At 41.3% G+C, this 16,360-nt stretch overlaps 1 protein-coding gene across 4 annotated transcripts in view; it reads right to left on the minus strand.

Annotated features, from left to right (window-relative positions):
* Positions 1-13,528, minus strand: part of LOC137378304 (tumor protein p53-inducible nuclear protein 2) — a 41,905-nt gene extending 28,377 nt beyond the window's left edge. Inside the window, exon 1 of one of the 4 annotated variants that reach the window (XM_068048562.1) lies at positions 13,246-13,528. The gene's annotated coding sequence lies outside the window, so the exon portion shown is untranslated. Of the gene's footprint in view, positions 1-11,670; positions 11,692-13,107; positions 13,194-13,245 lie in introns of those variants that run through there. The other 3 variants (XM_068048565.1, XM_068048563.1, XM_068048564.1) reach the window with 3 other exon arrangements.
* Positions 13,529-16,360: the final 2,832 nt, after the last annotated feature.

Consider the following 16,360-nt stretch of genomic DNA (forward strand, 5'->3'; position numbering starts at 1 on the left):
GGATTTGCGTCCATTGTTAAGGTACATCACAGATTATAAACTATGGGGATCGAGCTGGGGAGTGGGACTGACTGCATAGCTCCGTGGAAAGCTGGCATGGAATCAATGGACCGAATGGCCTCCTTCTGTGCCGTAAATGACTGTATGACTACATTATTCTGGTGCATCAACAAACACAGATAAATAACTAACTGTCCAACTAACCATGAGCATAGGAGATTCACTAGTCAGGTGCAAAATATTTATCAGTAATTCAGAAAGAAAATGAAAAAAAGTCTTGCATTTATATAGTGCTTTTCACAACCACCAGACATCTCAAAGCGCTTTACAGCCAATGAAGTACTTTTTAAATGTAGTCACTGTTGTAACATAGGAAACACAGCAGCCAATTTGCACACAGCAAGCTCCCACATGATGATCAGATCATCCGTTTTGGTGATGTTTGATTGAGGGATAACTATTGGCCAGGACATTCCCCTGCTCTTCTTTGAAATAGCACAATGGGATCTTTTACATCTACCAGCCTTGGTTTAACATCTCATTTGATGGTGCAGCAGTCCCTCAGTACTGCAGTCTCAGCATAGATTTACATGCTCAAGGTCTAGAGCGGGATTGGAACCCGGGACCTTGTGACTCAGAGGCGAGAGTGTTACCAACTGAGCCACTCAGCTCTTACTGTGATCAGTAGAACTATAAGTTCTGGTTGCCAATTTTTTTTTTTTTTGTTTATAGTTTATTTCCAATCTACTTATACTTGGACATTGAAGTCATGTATGACAAATGATAAAAGCAAAATACTGCCGATGCTGGAAATCTGAAATAAAAACAAGAAATGCTGGATGCACTCAGCAGGTCTGGCAGCATCTGCAGAGAGAGAAGCAGAGTTAATGTTTCAGGTCAGCGACCTTTCATCATGACAAATGATTTGTTTTTGCTCAGATAGCACAGTTCCTAGATTATTGCACTCTGTCAAAATGTTAGTCAGCTGTGAATCCTTCCACTACTTCACCCTATTCTCCAAGGGCAGAGCATGAAGATACCAAAACAACCATCAAAACAAAAATCTTGTCGTTTAGGATGTTGCCCGAGTCCCAAATTACAACATTATATTCTTCTGCCGAGAGTTTTTAAAAAAAAATATATACAATACTATTGTTGTGAGAAGGCATCACTGCAAAATGGAAGCAGAATGTAACACAAAGAATAATGATACCCACGAGCAAGTTACAGGTTACAATCTAATAGAGGTGTCCAGATGCTTTATATAGTTGGTAGCAAATCACAAACTGGAATTGATAAAAAGGTGTAGATAACATCAGCCTAGATTTTCCGAACAGGTGTCAGCCTGTCTGAAAATTGGGTAAAAAACTTCCATTTATATCGCACCTTTCACAACTTCAGGCCATCCTAAAGCACTTTTCAGTCAACAAAGTACTTTTTGAAGTGTCGTAATGCAGTAAATGTTAGTACAATTTGTACCTGCCCAAGCTTCCCAAAAGAATGTCCATGATCAGCTATTAATAATTCAGGCCATCTATAAGGATGGGAAACGCTTCACATTAGGAGAAAACTTTATGTTGGGGAGGGGGAGATGGTGTGCTGCTTCAGGATTTATAGACCTTCAGCAACTCAAGGGGGAAAGCATCTAGAAATTTCCAGCAGGCAAAAAGGAACGCGCCCAGACTGACAGTTTGTAGCATGATGATACTAAAACCTATGAGTTTAGGCAGTCTTAATTCACTTTCAGGTGGCTTTGAAACCCCAGAACAGAACTGGTCACACTCAGAATGACTGCTGTGGAAAAAAAAAAGGGACATACAGGTGAACATGGGTGCCCTTAGACTGTGTAAAAGAGGAATATTTGGACAATATAAGGCAGGCATAATATTTTTCCACTTCCCCCAACATCAGCATCGTAGACTGGCAATCTGAATAAAATTTCAGTCTAGGGTCAGGAAATCCAAAGGGCAGTCACCATTTGTCCAGTATCCTTCAATACCTTGGCGCCATCACCCATTGATTGAATGAGCTGGATGTTTCCACTTGCCGGGGAGTCCAAAACCAGATGTCATAAATACAAAATCGGCACCAATGAATTCAATAAAGAATTCACAAGAAATTCTTTACTCAGTGTTCAGCATGTGGGATGTGCTACCACATGGATCAGTTGAGGCAAATAGCATAGATGCCTTTAAGGGAAGCAAGATAAGCAGATGACAGAGAAAGGATTAGAAACATATGCTGACAGGGTTAGATGAAGAATGGAGAGAGGAGGCTTTTATGGAGCATAAAAACCAGCATAGACTAGTTGGGCTGAATGGTCTGATTCATGCTGTAAATTCTATGGACGGCCATTTTTGCCAGCTGTCTTTCCTTTCCATCTTTATCCATCTCAGCCTATTTGTTGCTGTCTTCCATAGCATTGTGGCCCTTTTCCCCCCACCACAAAATAACTATTTTTTTTTATATACGGGGAAAACTTTCACTTCAATGCATGCTGATGCCATTGTGGTTAACAGTATTTTGGCATTCAGCATTCCCCACTTATTCCACCAGGTCAAACATATGAAGTCATTGTGTAAAATAATTGTTTCAGGAACCCCAGAGTTTTCTTGATTGATGCACCATAACTGTACTATATGGGAACAGAACTTCTTTCTTAATGAGTTATTTATCTATCAAAAATCCCATTTCCTCGGCCTTTCCTTCAAGTCACTCCATGTCATGCCTTAGCCAACAGAAGGGCATGAAAGCACCTTAACTCTCCGAATCAAGTTATTTTATTCCAGCTTGGAACAAGCAACTGCTGTACCCATTTTCCCTTTTATCCCTGGGTAGGCATGCTGTGTAATATAAAGACCCAGAGTACAAACACATGGGACCACGTTCCCATATTTGTTGCCTTAGGACTGGGAGATTTTAATCTAATAGCAGATTTGCAAACTCATTCATAGTTGACTGCACTCTTGTAATGGAAAAGTGCCTCTGATGCCACTCTGTAACTAGCCACAAGGCAGTACACAGTGCCAGGCCAACATCTTCCACCCTATGAAGGCAACAACCAGCTCCTACTCTTCCTCTGCCAGGAAGCTTGGCCGGTTGGAAAGCAACATGTTGGGAATCCATTCACAACACATTGCAGTTCCAATACACTGCAGTCGATTTTTCTCAAGACACGTCTGGGAGGTCATTTGTGGTTTTATGTTCAATGGTACTGGACCACAGGCATTTAAGTAAAGAATTTATGCAACAATTATATATTATTCACTATTTTTTTTAAAAAAGAGACAGTTATCATCTTACTTCACTTTGGAAACTCCACACAACATCTGGATGTAACACACAGGAGTAAAATTAAAAAAAGACAGACTACTATAATTTGTACAAAAAAATTTTGTTTCAGCAAAGGCTGGATCAAGACTCAAACAAAAAAATCCAATTATAATTAGTACTCTGTTTCACCATAACAAGTTTCACATGCTGTTAAATCTGATTAACAAAGCTAATTCTTTCCAAGAGAAAGGGAGTGGTTGAATCCTGTAGAATTAATACAACATTCTGTGCAACAGTACCATGGTGACTGGGACAAACATTAAAAGGTTAAAAGTTAGTCATGACCCAAAAAGTAGTGCAAAGAAACTTTGAACTGTGTGCCTTGCAAACTAGATTTTTTTTGTAAATTGATGCGCTTGTAAACAAGGAGAAGAAAAGCGCTTAAAAACATTTCTCTTTTATATGTTAGCGAACACAGTAGAAGCTGCTTTTGAATGGCTTTGCACTGAATGTTTATACAGAGAGATTGAGACTTTACATGGTCACAAACATCTGACTTAAAAACACAGATTTTCATTTATGACATGCTGCTACAACATATAATCTAGAATGAATCAACTTTGAACCAAACCACTTGCATTTTGTTCCCTTTGCCATTTTTCTACCCAACTCCAAATTTTTCCGCTCCTTTCCAATCACAATTGGAAAAATTGACGTGCATGTCCATGGAATATTCAAGTGTTAGGGACTTCATAGCAATGTCCAACCTATTCCTCTCATGATATGTAAACACGTGCACATTCCAACAGCTAATACTGGATAATAGGAATCCTGACCATTTTTTTTTGTTTCATTCCCAAGCTCAGGTTACATAGGATATACGGCGCAGAAACAGGCCTTTCAGCCCAACCAGTCCACACCGACATTTATGCTCCACTTCCGCCTCCTCCCGTCTTCCCTCATTTAAATCCATCAACATAATCCTCTATTTCCTTCTCCCCAATATGCTTGTCTAGCTGCCCCTTAAATGCATTTATACAATTTGCTTCACATTCTCACCATTCTTTGGGTAAAGAAGTTACTGTAACCAGTTGTAGTGCTCCCTTACTGCTGCCCTGGCTGAGACTAGCTAACTCAGCACTGACCAAGGATCAAACCTAGGACCTTCTTGGTCTCTGTGGCTACTGTAACACCATGCAGTGCTTTGACCCACTGACCCAGCCAAGGAAGCTTCTTGCAGTTGGCTAGAGGTAAAAACCCTTTCCAGAACGTCATCCTTATAATGCTTTACTAAACTCACAGCTTAGTTACAACAGTTAGAAAATACAAGGATTCCATCTACATGCAAGTAATTTTGCAGTTAACTCAAGTATATCATTTCTGTTCAGTAGCTATTTTGCACACAAAATTCAGCTGGACCCAAATATGACACTGTGACAGACCACATCAGTCACAAGGTACTGTGTGAAGTCAAGCTGAGGCTAATACAGTTAAGAGGCAAGAATCTGGTACATTGAAAAATAATACATGCTCAGAACATTTTTCTGGTGTCATGAGTCCCAAGTGTTCATGAACTAGCTTCTGTCCTACTCGGACTCTTTTTTCCCGGAGCTTCACAAACTATGGGGTTCTGTGAATCCAACCGGTAAATCCAACTTCCTGCAATCTTCAGGCTTTTAAAGCCAGCAGTAGATGTTACCTAATCACTGCTTTTTGATTTACAACCTTGATCGTGTACCATACAATGGGCCTTAATCTGTAGCTCAATATAAAGAAAAAAAATTTGAAAAATGACTCATTGCATTAGTGGAAAGTTTTCAGTCAAGATCAATTCCTAAAGTAGCCTCATCTGAAATCTCAGCCAATATAAGCACCATGCAAGCTGACAAAAGTACTTTTTTTCCTTTCAAGACTTTAAAAGAAAAATCAGAGGTAAAGCATTGAGGTCTCGAGGACTGTTTTCTCATTGGTTTCACACCAGTTCTTGTCAAAGATTCTTCTTCCCGCCCCCTCCGCAATCAATCTTGAAGCTGTTCCTTTTTAGTAATCTTCCCTTGCAGAGTGGTGTGACCCAGAGGATTAACAATTACCTTAGTTACATGATCTGCTTACAGGATTAAAATATAGTTTTGTGCTACACTGCTCAATCTGCTAAAAAAAAAAATAGATATGATTCATGAATCAAGCTTTTTCAGGCTAAAAATATGTTTATTTACACTTAAAATGGAAAAGACATAAGGAACCTGGCAGATTTGATCACGTACAAATATTAAACACATTCCCTTCCCTTCCTCGACTTCTCTGTCTCCATCTCTGGGGATAGGTTGTCTACTAATATCCATTATAAGCCCACCGACTCCCACAGCTACCTCGACTACACTTCTTCACACCCTACCTCTTGCAAGGACTCCATTCCATTCTCCCAGTTTCTCCGTCTCCGACGCATCTGCTCTGATGATGCTACCTTCCATGACGGTGCTTCTGACCTCCTTTTTCCTCAACCGAGGATTTCCCCCCACTGTGGTTGACAGGGCCCTCAACCGTGTCCGGCCCATTCCTCGCACCTCTACCCTCACCCCTTTCCCTCCCTCCCAGAACCGTGACAGGGTTCCCCTTGTCCTCACTTTTCACCCCATCAGCCTCCATATCCAAAGGATCATCCTCCGCCATTTCCGCCACCTCCAGCGTGATGCCACTACCAGTCGCATCTTCCCCTCCCTGCCCCTGTCAGCATTCCGAAGGGATCGTTCCCTCCGCGACACCCTGGTCCACTCCTCCATTACCCCCACCACCTCGTCCCCGTCCCATGGCACCTTCCCCTGCAATCGCAGGAGGTGTAATACCTGCCCTTTTACCTCCTCTCTCCTCACTATCCCAGGCCCCAAACACTCCTTTCAGGTGAAGCAGCGATTTACTTGTACTTCTTTCAATGTAGTATACTGTATTCGCTGCTCACAGTGTGGTCTCCTCTACATTGGGGAGACCAAGCGCAGACTGGGTGACCGCTTTGCGGAACATCTCCGCTCTGTCCGCAAGCAGGACCCTGAGCTTCCGGTTGCTTGCCATTTCAACACTCCCCCCTGCTCACATCTCTGTCCTGGGATTGCTGCAGTGTTCCAGTGAACCTCAACGCAAGCTCGAGGAACAGCATCTCATCTACCGATTAGGCACACTACAGCCTGCTGGACTGAACATTGAGTTCAATAATTTCAGAGCATGACAGCCCCCCATTTTACTTTCATTTTCAGTTATTTTTTCTTCCTTTTTTTTTTTGCATTCTTTACAACCTTTTTTTTGCATTTATTTCATTTCATCTTAGTTTGTTCAGTTTGCTTACCCACTGTTTTTTTTGAGGTTTGCACTTGCTGCTGTTCAATATTCAGTGTATTAACACCTAATCTGTACTAATGCTTTGTCTTTCAACACATCATTAACATATTGTTTGCCTTTGCTCCGTGACCTTTTGGTCAGCTATGTGGCCTGGTCCAATCTCAACCTCCTTTGTTATCTCTTGCCCCACCCCCACCTCACCTACTTATAACCTGTGACTTTTCTAATATTTGTCGGTTCCGAAGAAGGGTCACTGACCCAAAACGTTAACTCTGCTTCTCTTTTCACAGTTGCTGCCAGACCTGCTGAGTGGTTCCAGCATTTCTTGTTTTTATTTCAGATTTCCAGCATCCGCAGTATTTTGCTTTTATTAAACACATTATAGGTCTGTTAGCCTTTAATATTCAAAACAATTTATCAGAAAGGGTAACGGACTAGCAAATTTTGACTTAACTTTCCACCACATTCCCGAGAGTGTCAACGTTGAATCATGATGTATGAAACATAAACTTTGCATTAGAATTGTACGTTTGATCAAATCTCACAACTTGGATTCAACAGCTGAACTCAAAAGGTTCTCTGTTGCTAAGCTGTTATTTCTTGTGCAGACAAGATCTCCAATACATACACATGTGAAGGAATAGGAAGCGTCTGATGGAATTTTTTTTTTTAAAGAAAGGATTAATGGAAGGTGTAAAAAGGGTAGAGTGGATGATCATGAAGGAGATTTATGGATGGTGAAAGGGGCAGAATCAATGGCCATGAAGGGAGAGGTATGGGGAAAGGAGGGAAGGGGGAAATGCCAAGACTGTTTCTTTAGGGCAAGGAGAGAATGAAGAGTGCCAACATTAACAGAGGGGGTCAGGAGGAGAGACTGGCACTCTCCACATACCCACACAGGCACTATTTTTGCTCCCTTAGTTCTTTGACTGCTGTCAATTCCAGACCCAGTTTCAGCTTCTGATATTACTTCATTTTGGGAGCAGACTCTGTGCCCCATTCTGCAGTTGGGAATTCCCAGTTTTGCCAAAAAAAAAGAGGCTAAGAGCAGGACATCAGGAAGGACAACGTCAGATTTGCTGCCTTAAGTGTATAAGTGTGTGCTCTACTTGTTTCTAGTCATCATGCATATTGGATAAACCACAAGTTTGTTCAGGACATAAGACTTCTGCAACTCTGCTGTCACCATCTGAAATTTATTTAAAACAAACATGAGCAAAGCTCTGCACATTTACATGTATAGACTTGATCTTACTGTGGTGACTACACTTGGCAGAACAGTAACTTCATCTCAAAAGCACACCAGCAAATAAGACATTTAACATTTTTTTTTAAAAAAAGGTAAACAGGAAGTTTACCCATGGAATTAAAAAAACCCTTGAATCATCTTTCCTTCCCTTCAGCTCAAACTTGGGCATTTTTTTTTTGGCAACCACTTGTGAAGCATTAATAGCACATTGCTGAACTCCAGACTCAGATTCTGATCTAAATCTAGCAACACAAAAGCAGGTCCCACCAGAAAATGGGTTCACATTGGGCTTGGAACTGTGTGGACCATTAATGCAGTGCAATGTGAAGCAGTTTAAAAAAAAAAAAAGTGTTTGGGCAGTCTCTGATCTCTGGGAATTTTCAAAATTCTTACTTGCTCTCTTTTCCAATACTGAAAACAGTGGCCAGGAACAGAGCCCTATGCACGTACATTGCAGCGTCCTCACTTGATATGCAGGAGTACAATTTACAGACTGCAGTATTAGACAAGTCTTTCTACCTGCACTTAATCCATTAGTGCATTAAAAGTTAAAAATAAACCAACATATTAATATTCATCTCCATATGAATCTTTCATTACAGGGGCGAAAATTTTAAAAAGTTTTCATTTCTGATATAATGGGGCAAAAGTTTAATTCATCCCCTCAAACTGCTTTCTTTTACAAATCTGAACAGCTAGGCTAGGTATCAGAGTTATTTGCATTTTTTTTTCTAAACAAGCGATGTTTGATGATCTTGCCTCTGCTGGTAAGAAACTTTACCCCTATGTACATAAAGCTGTGTTGTCAACAATTGCCAGTGAGCATGGGCAGTACAATGACATGATGGTAAAAGATGCCAACCAGATCTTTTTCCAAACTTTACCAAAATATGGCTCTTTGAATGTACGTTTCCGCAAACCCAACAACATAGAAATCAAACAAGCTAAACGTTGGTAAATTCTCATTTTTTGTGGACACTTCCACAGTTGGAATCATGCTGACAAACTGGGATGTTTCTTACTTGTATTTATTGATAAACAAACCAACATTTTAGACTTTGTACAAGCAGAGTTGGTGAGTACATATGTGTTTTTCTTTATATTGCACTGAACAATAACAAAAAGTGCCTTCAATGTAGTAAAATATCCTAAGGTGCTTCACAAGTGTGTTACCAAACAAAAATTAACACAGAGACCTAAATAGTTATTAGGACAGCTTGGTCAAAGAGGTTGGAGGCGAATTCCAGAGCTTAGGGCCATTGAAGGCATGGCACAACCGAAGACTTAAAGAAGTCCTGCAACATTCTTGTAGGTTTAATAACTTCTGGAGGTACCTGTTTCAACCCTGCATTTTGCAGATATCTTGGATTTTTTTTGTTTTAATTCGTTCATGGGATGTGGGCATCGCTGACTATTTGCCCTTGATTCTCAGAAGGCATTTCTGTCAACCACATTGCTGTGGATCTGGAGTCACATGTAGGTCAGACCAGGTAAGGACAGCAGATTTCCTTCCCTAAAAAGGACATTAGTGAACCTGATGGGTTTTTACAACAATTGGCATTGGTTTCATAGCTTTTTAATTCCAGATTTATTATTTGAATTCAAATCTCCTTCTGCCAAGGTGGGATTTGAACCCATGTCCCCAGAGCACTAGCCAGGGTCTCTGGGCTACTAGTCCAGTGACATTACCATTACACCACCACCACCCATGTCAAATGGATTCTTCAGCAGCAATTAAAACATTATTTCCACCCTACCCAAATAGGGCAACTCCCAAAGCTGTAGTGCCACAAGCAAAATTCAAAATATCAATACAACAGGGAAACGATGGATTGTGTATTGTCACTGTGGTTCCTTGGAATCTGTCTCTAGGATTAGTCACAAAATATGTCACTTGGTAATGTTCATTCACTGCTATAAAATACCATACATACCATGAAATTAACACAAATCTAACATGTAATCAAAGGAACATTTTAAAAATAGAACATATTTTCTGTGACAAGAAGTATAAAACAGAGACAAGGTTTGAGAGGTATATAATGGCCCAAGAATGAGGAAATAAAGAAAGTGTGTAGGAGACACAAAGAAGAGAGGACATAAAGGGAGAAGAGGCAGATCGAGAGCAGAGAGAAATTCACTAAAGATACATGAGTAAGTACATCGGAGCGAATGAGTCCACACAAGCAGCAGAGAGCATGAGTGAGTGCGCAAGGAGATGGAGCACAAGAGAGGAAGAATGCAGTCAAATGAGCGACAGGCAAAAGAATTGAGACCAGTAGAGAACAGTTACAAGCACAGAGAAATTTTGTTTTCTAATTTTTGCTGGTGAGCAAGGCCAGGGGACTTTCACTGTAATATTACATTACACATTTCATGGTGTAACACTTCTCATTATAAAACAGCTTCCCCTAACTTATTTTGATCACGGCCATGGTAGATACTCTAGTATATGTACACCACTAAAATATTAGATGATGAAAGATCTAAACCAAATTACATGCTGTTCTGAATCATGGTCTTGCAGGAAATTGCATCATTTGGATATTAAAGGTCACAAAACAGATCAAGCATTGCATTCAGCAGTTCTCTACCCACACCCACTTTATTCACATACAATATACAAAGCAGGTCATTAATGCCATAATTAACCCATCATTAAAAAAGTATTGCAACTGTGATCTCAATACTGCCAGCTCTGCAAAACACATTCTACACCACAAGGAGCAGTCAATATGCCCAATAAGAAAATGTCAGTTAGGCCGTATAGAGGGCGACAATGAAGAGTCTGGCCTTTGGCATCCTATACCTGTCTATGGTATAGCACTGGAACAGCAACTCAGAGATCTGTAGGTCAAATGCTACCATGAACTGACACCATGAGTGTTGCAAAAAGAAAACTAGTTCACTCAGTTCCTTAAGAGAAAAGAATGTGGCACCGCTACACATTATTCTAGCCCAGGCTACTGGCTCTAAAGCCAATTGTATAAACAATTCCAATTCAAGAAAACAGCCCATCACCATTTTCCCCAGAGCAACTAAATGCAGCCTTGCCAGCTTTAACTACATCCTAAAACTACTTGAAGAAAGATTGGCCGGGGAATCTAGGTGGAATACTTGCCACCCACTCAACAGGTTCAGGGAAAAAACATATGAAAACTGCTGTTGTGAAAGGACTTGGTGAACAGGCCTGACCAGACAGATCATGGGCAACTTGTTGAGTATATAGGGGAAGAAACAGAAAACTTGTACGCTAGTTACCATCCTGAAGCACAGTGTGCCCATTTACATTGAAAAATGCTGCAGTTACTAGGACATAAAACACAATGCCACAAATTCTAATAGCCACCATCAGAGCAGTCATCACAGAAGATACATTGGTCAATTCAGCAATGATGTTTCTTCTGTCATTACACGCTTCATTCATTAACTCAGAATGCCGTCTTGCCAAAAGGTTTACTGGTCAACACTGGCAACTGAATACTACTATAAATTTTGAAGATTTCACTCACTGAGTGTATGTCAGCCAGCTTTGCTTTGGGAATCAGGGAAAGATGTCACTGGCAATTCACACCAGCTCTTTCATAAATGGGCTATGTCACCGATTGGGGTTTTTTAAAAATGAAAAATGGACAGATTCATAAAGTGAACCCCTAGGCACCAGTAAATATCTGATATATCCAGAGTCCACATATAATAAATGGAATTAGATTTAGTCACCATAAAATAGTCCCAGTTAGAAACATACAGAATTACAGTATAGAATCTTCAAAACAATGGTAAGATTTCATATAAATAAAAGACAGAATTTGACTTACTTTATTACCAGAGACAGACATCCTGTAAATGCATTCAAGCCAGGGTTCCACCATTTCTCTCCAACCACCGCCCCCCTCCCAAAGATAAATTCCTTACTGGGGTACAATTCCATGGAGACCCAACACTAGGTACAACTACGAAAAAGGAGGGAAGGGAAAAGAGGAGGAAGCAAGAGTTTCTTCCTGCACTTGAAACCCCAAAATTCTCCCTGATACTTCTTCCACTATGTGGTCGCACCTCTGCCTGGCATCTCCTAGTTAACTTTTCCAAGTGGGTATTATCGATCCAAAGCCTGGACAGTGATCAGGTACTTGACCATGAATACAAGTCAAGAACCCTGTCCAATTTCCCCCCTACTAACCCAGAAGGTCCCATTTTTAATTAGAAATCAACAAGTTTCCAAAGTAACAAATGTCCCAGTGGAAGCAGAGACTTTGGGGTTGAAAACTGTAACAGATTTTAAACTTTGGTTGGAGGGGGAGGGGTTGTTAATTAAAATTGTACATATTTCAATGACAATCAATATTGTTCAATAATTCAACAGGATGTCATCCAAATTCTCTTACAGAAATGTTTAAATTGATGCCACTTATGACGGTATTTAGTAGTGAAATTAGAAACCTACTCTGCATTTTCCTATTCAAAAGCTGAAACTACTCAACTATCTAAATCTTAATTTCTAAACTGTAACAGAGCTATGCGTGTTAAAGACATTCACTGCTTGTGCTTTTGAAGGAGCTTGGTCCCTCCCCTAATTCTATTTTAATAGCTACTGTAAAGTCTGCTGTTCAGATGCAAATAAAGACAAAGCAGGTTAGGAGCCAGAGTAATCGAGATGGTCCCTTTAAGAAGGATCACGTCATTGTGCGGCTGTGTTTTATGTTAATAACCTTCACGTCACCTTATTGACTAATCTCAACTACCCAATACCGGCAAAATCAGCTGTTATAACAATGGAGAGAGTGCAAATCGGGCTTGAAACAAACTAGCAACAACAAAAAATACAGATCAGGTTCACGTGCAATGAGCAGATTTCCTTACTATTGTCAACACAAGAATAAAATAACTAGAACAGTTAATTCACTTCAGAGTTAAAATTCCTCTGGGGAAAAGCAGACAGTTAAATATAATTTAAACACACATACAGAAGTACATTAATGTACATTTCAGATCGATATTGTACGAGATACTGGCAAAACAAGAAGGCTTATATAATACACCTAAATGGTTCTCTTATTCGATGCAGAAGGGAAATAAGGGTCACAGCAATGACAAATTATACATGTATCAAGGAGGAAAGGTTTTATCACTTGGAAATATATTATAAACATTTTTCCGGGGTGGAAATCCTTGCTCAAACTCTTAAAAAAAAAAGGAAGAAAGCGATGAAAAAGAAAAACCCATAATAAACCTCAACAGGGCACATCATGAAATACCTGACAGCAACGGCAGCCTCAAGTAACTCAAGCAGCATAAGCGTTGTAATGAGAAGAAAAGCAGACCTATAACACAAGGAAAGATGTCACAATGAGGAGGGGAGGGATAATTCTATGCAAAACGTTGCCCAAGCTTACCTGCCTTCTGTCTGTCTGTCTCTGTCTGAGGGTCAAGTATTTTGCAGTCAGTTTGTAAACAATACAAAAACAATTTAAAAAAAAAACTACACGGACAGTTCAAGTGAGGTAGGACACATCTATAATCCAACAGAATAAAAAAAATTACAGACTGCTTAGATTTTAAAAAAAATGTTTGTTCTTCTTAGAAGAAAGGCTCCCCAGCCACTGCCGCCAGCATCTGTTATTTTGCACCCAGTTGGTCCGCGGAGTGTATCAGATTTTGGAATTTGTTAAACAGCTGATCGGCCTCCGCGAGACCGGGGGAGGGGGCGGGGCCTCTTTGTGACGCAACCCCCCAACCCACCAATCAGCGCCCACTTCACCCACCCACGTGACCTTGCAATTGCTTTTTTTGTGAAGGGAGATTATGCTTAAATTCAAATGATGTCGTTTCCATTGAAATGCAGCAATTTTAAAAAAACCTCAATGTTAAAAAACCATTTTTTAATGGTTTCTTCCCCTCCCCAAATGGGGGTTGCTAGGCTGCAGAGCGAACGTCACTTGGGGGAGTGAAGGCTAATTTGCTCAGAGATCAGTGGAAGCGCTTGTGTGGTCTTAACAAGTGGCAGGGTGCTACATTGCATGAATGCAGCTCCTTGTATTTTGTCAATGAAAACTTGCTACATTGCTACTATGTATTGAGTCTCTTCGTGGTTGAGGGCAACTTCAAACAAATTGTGCAGTTATTTTGCAAAAGGTTATAGTGTTTTTATTCAAACGAATTGTGCAGGTCACTGGCGTTTGCTCTTGTGGATTGTAAAGTGAGGGTTCCCCCTTTTTAAAAATTCTGTTTGTTTAATGGTGAACTGCACACCCCTCTTGCCCAACTTCGCCCCTTTTCACTTGTAGAATAGTGTTGCTGCGGCATTGAAAATCCTGCTCGAACTAGTTCTAATTTGTCAAGAGAAAGGGGGATTGCAGACCCTGAGCCTTTTGATGCCTCTCTTTCCCCTTCCTGTGCCATACATTCTCCTACACGGCAGGGCAGGCAAGTGACCTACTCCCAGGTCTATGCCAATGCTGTGAGGAGATGACATATGTCAAGGTCATATCATTGCCAATAGTAATACTTTTATGGGCATAAACAGCGACACAGATTGTAAGCCCAGGTGCTGCAGATGAGTGGAGCTATTTGTTGCTTTAAAGGACCATAATACTGTTTGACCCCTTAACTCCCCTTACTGACATTCCTGTCCTCACTTAGCCTTGCTCAGTTTTATCTTGGAAAGTTCCTTTCCCATATTCACAGATGCACCCTTGACCTTGTCAACTCTCATGGTCTCTCTGCTCCCAAGGTCACAATTACTGGCAAGGCCATCTCTGACACCTCTGCACCATGCACTCCCCCAATCCAATCCCAATACCTTCATCCACTTGGGAAAAACTCACCTCTAGCTCCCTCACTAATTCACTCAAACTCCAAACTCCCTCTCTTCTGACTCCCTACCATCGCAACACCAGTGCTGATTGTGACCTGTTAAACTGCCCTCCCCTCTTCACTGGGCACGTCCTTTGAGAATGATTCACTGTCTCCCTCCATGCTGTTCGCCTTCTGACAGTCATCATCTTCGATTCCTCCGATGAAGCAGTGGAAAGACTCGTTCCCTTGCCTCTGATTCCATCAACCTTTCAGGCCAATTGTTCAGACTGAGCTAGACCGTATGAAACTTTGGCATCCTGTTCAACCCAGAACTGAACATCAAAACTCATTTCATATCCATTAACAAGACTAGCTAGTTCCTTCTACGCATTCTTGGCTGCTTCTCTACTTTACATAGCCCTTCAACATCTCATATTCTCGCCATCACTAAGTCCTGTTCACTCAGCTTCCCCCTACATGATGGCCTACTTTGACTCCATATTCCCCAAAATGTTAAAGTTTTTGTCTCCAAATCCCGCTCTGGCCCTGTCTCCCACTATTTCTGCAGTCACCTCTAGACTTGTATTCACTCACGCACCCTAAAACCAGTTAGCAAAGATAACACCTGGCTTCTTATCTCTACTACCAATTCCCCACCATGTCCACCTCCTTCTCTACCTCAGCTGTTGAAACCCTTATCCATGACTTTATCATCTACAAACTCAACTTTTTCAAATGCTATTCCAGTAACTATTAGCAATACTGGAAATACTCTGATTCACCTTATAACCAGCAGTAATAGAATAACTCAATGATAGTCTATATGTACTGGTAATAAGAAATGGAACACCCAAATATACTACCTGTAACTCGTAAGTAGGTGGGAAGAGACTGGATGAGGGGAGAAAATATAGTCAAGATAGGAAGAAATAAGTTCAGTGGGGCAGGAACAGGCTGAAACAATGATTTGTGGATTTTGTGGAGGAGGTAGGAGTGGGCTGTTCAGGGTTGCAGGAATATGAGGTGGGAAGCTGTAGGGGGAAGATCTCCAGAGGAGATGAGATCAGTGACAGGGGAAAAAATGGCTTGATTTTCTGTGGTGGGGTCATGTTCCAGGGGGAGGTAGGAAGAAGTGTCTGAGAGTTGGCGCTCAGCCTCTTCAAGGTAGAGGTCAGTGTGCTAGACAACAACAGCAGCAACCCTTGTCAGCAGGTTTGATCACAATATTGGGGTTAGACCTGAGAAAACGGAGAGCAGCAAGTTCAGAGGGAGACAGGTTAGAGTGAGTGAGGGGAGCAGGGAAATTAAGATGGCTGATGTCACGCCAACAGTTCTCAGTGAAAAGATCAAGAGCGGGTTAAGAGACCAGTGGGAGGGGAGCAGGTGGAGGGAGAATACTGGAGGTGGTTGAATGGGTCCGCTGGCCAGGGGGAGGACTTCTGGCCAAAGAAGTGAGCCTGGAGGCGAAGGCGACAGAAGAAGAGCTCAACACCATGCCAAGATGACCACTTCGCAAAACACCTCCACTCAGTCTGCAAGCATGATCCCAAACTTCTGGTTGCTTGCCATTTTAATTCACCACCTTACTTTCACACCTACATTTCTGTCCTCAGCCTGCTGCAGTGTTCCCGTGAAGCTCAACGCAAGCTCGAGGAACAGCACCTCATGTTCCGATTAGCCACTTTACAGCCTTCTGGACTCAACATTGAGTAC

Source organism: Heterodontus francisci, chromosome 16 (genome assembly GCF_036365525.1).
Source record: "Heterodontus francisci isolate sHetFra1 chromosome 16, sHetFra1.hap1, whole genome shotgun sequence".
Taxonomy (NCBI): Eukaryota; Metazoa; Chordata; class Chondrichthyes; order Heterodontiformes; family Heterodontidae; genus Heterodontus; species Heterodontus francisci.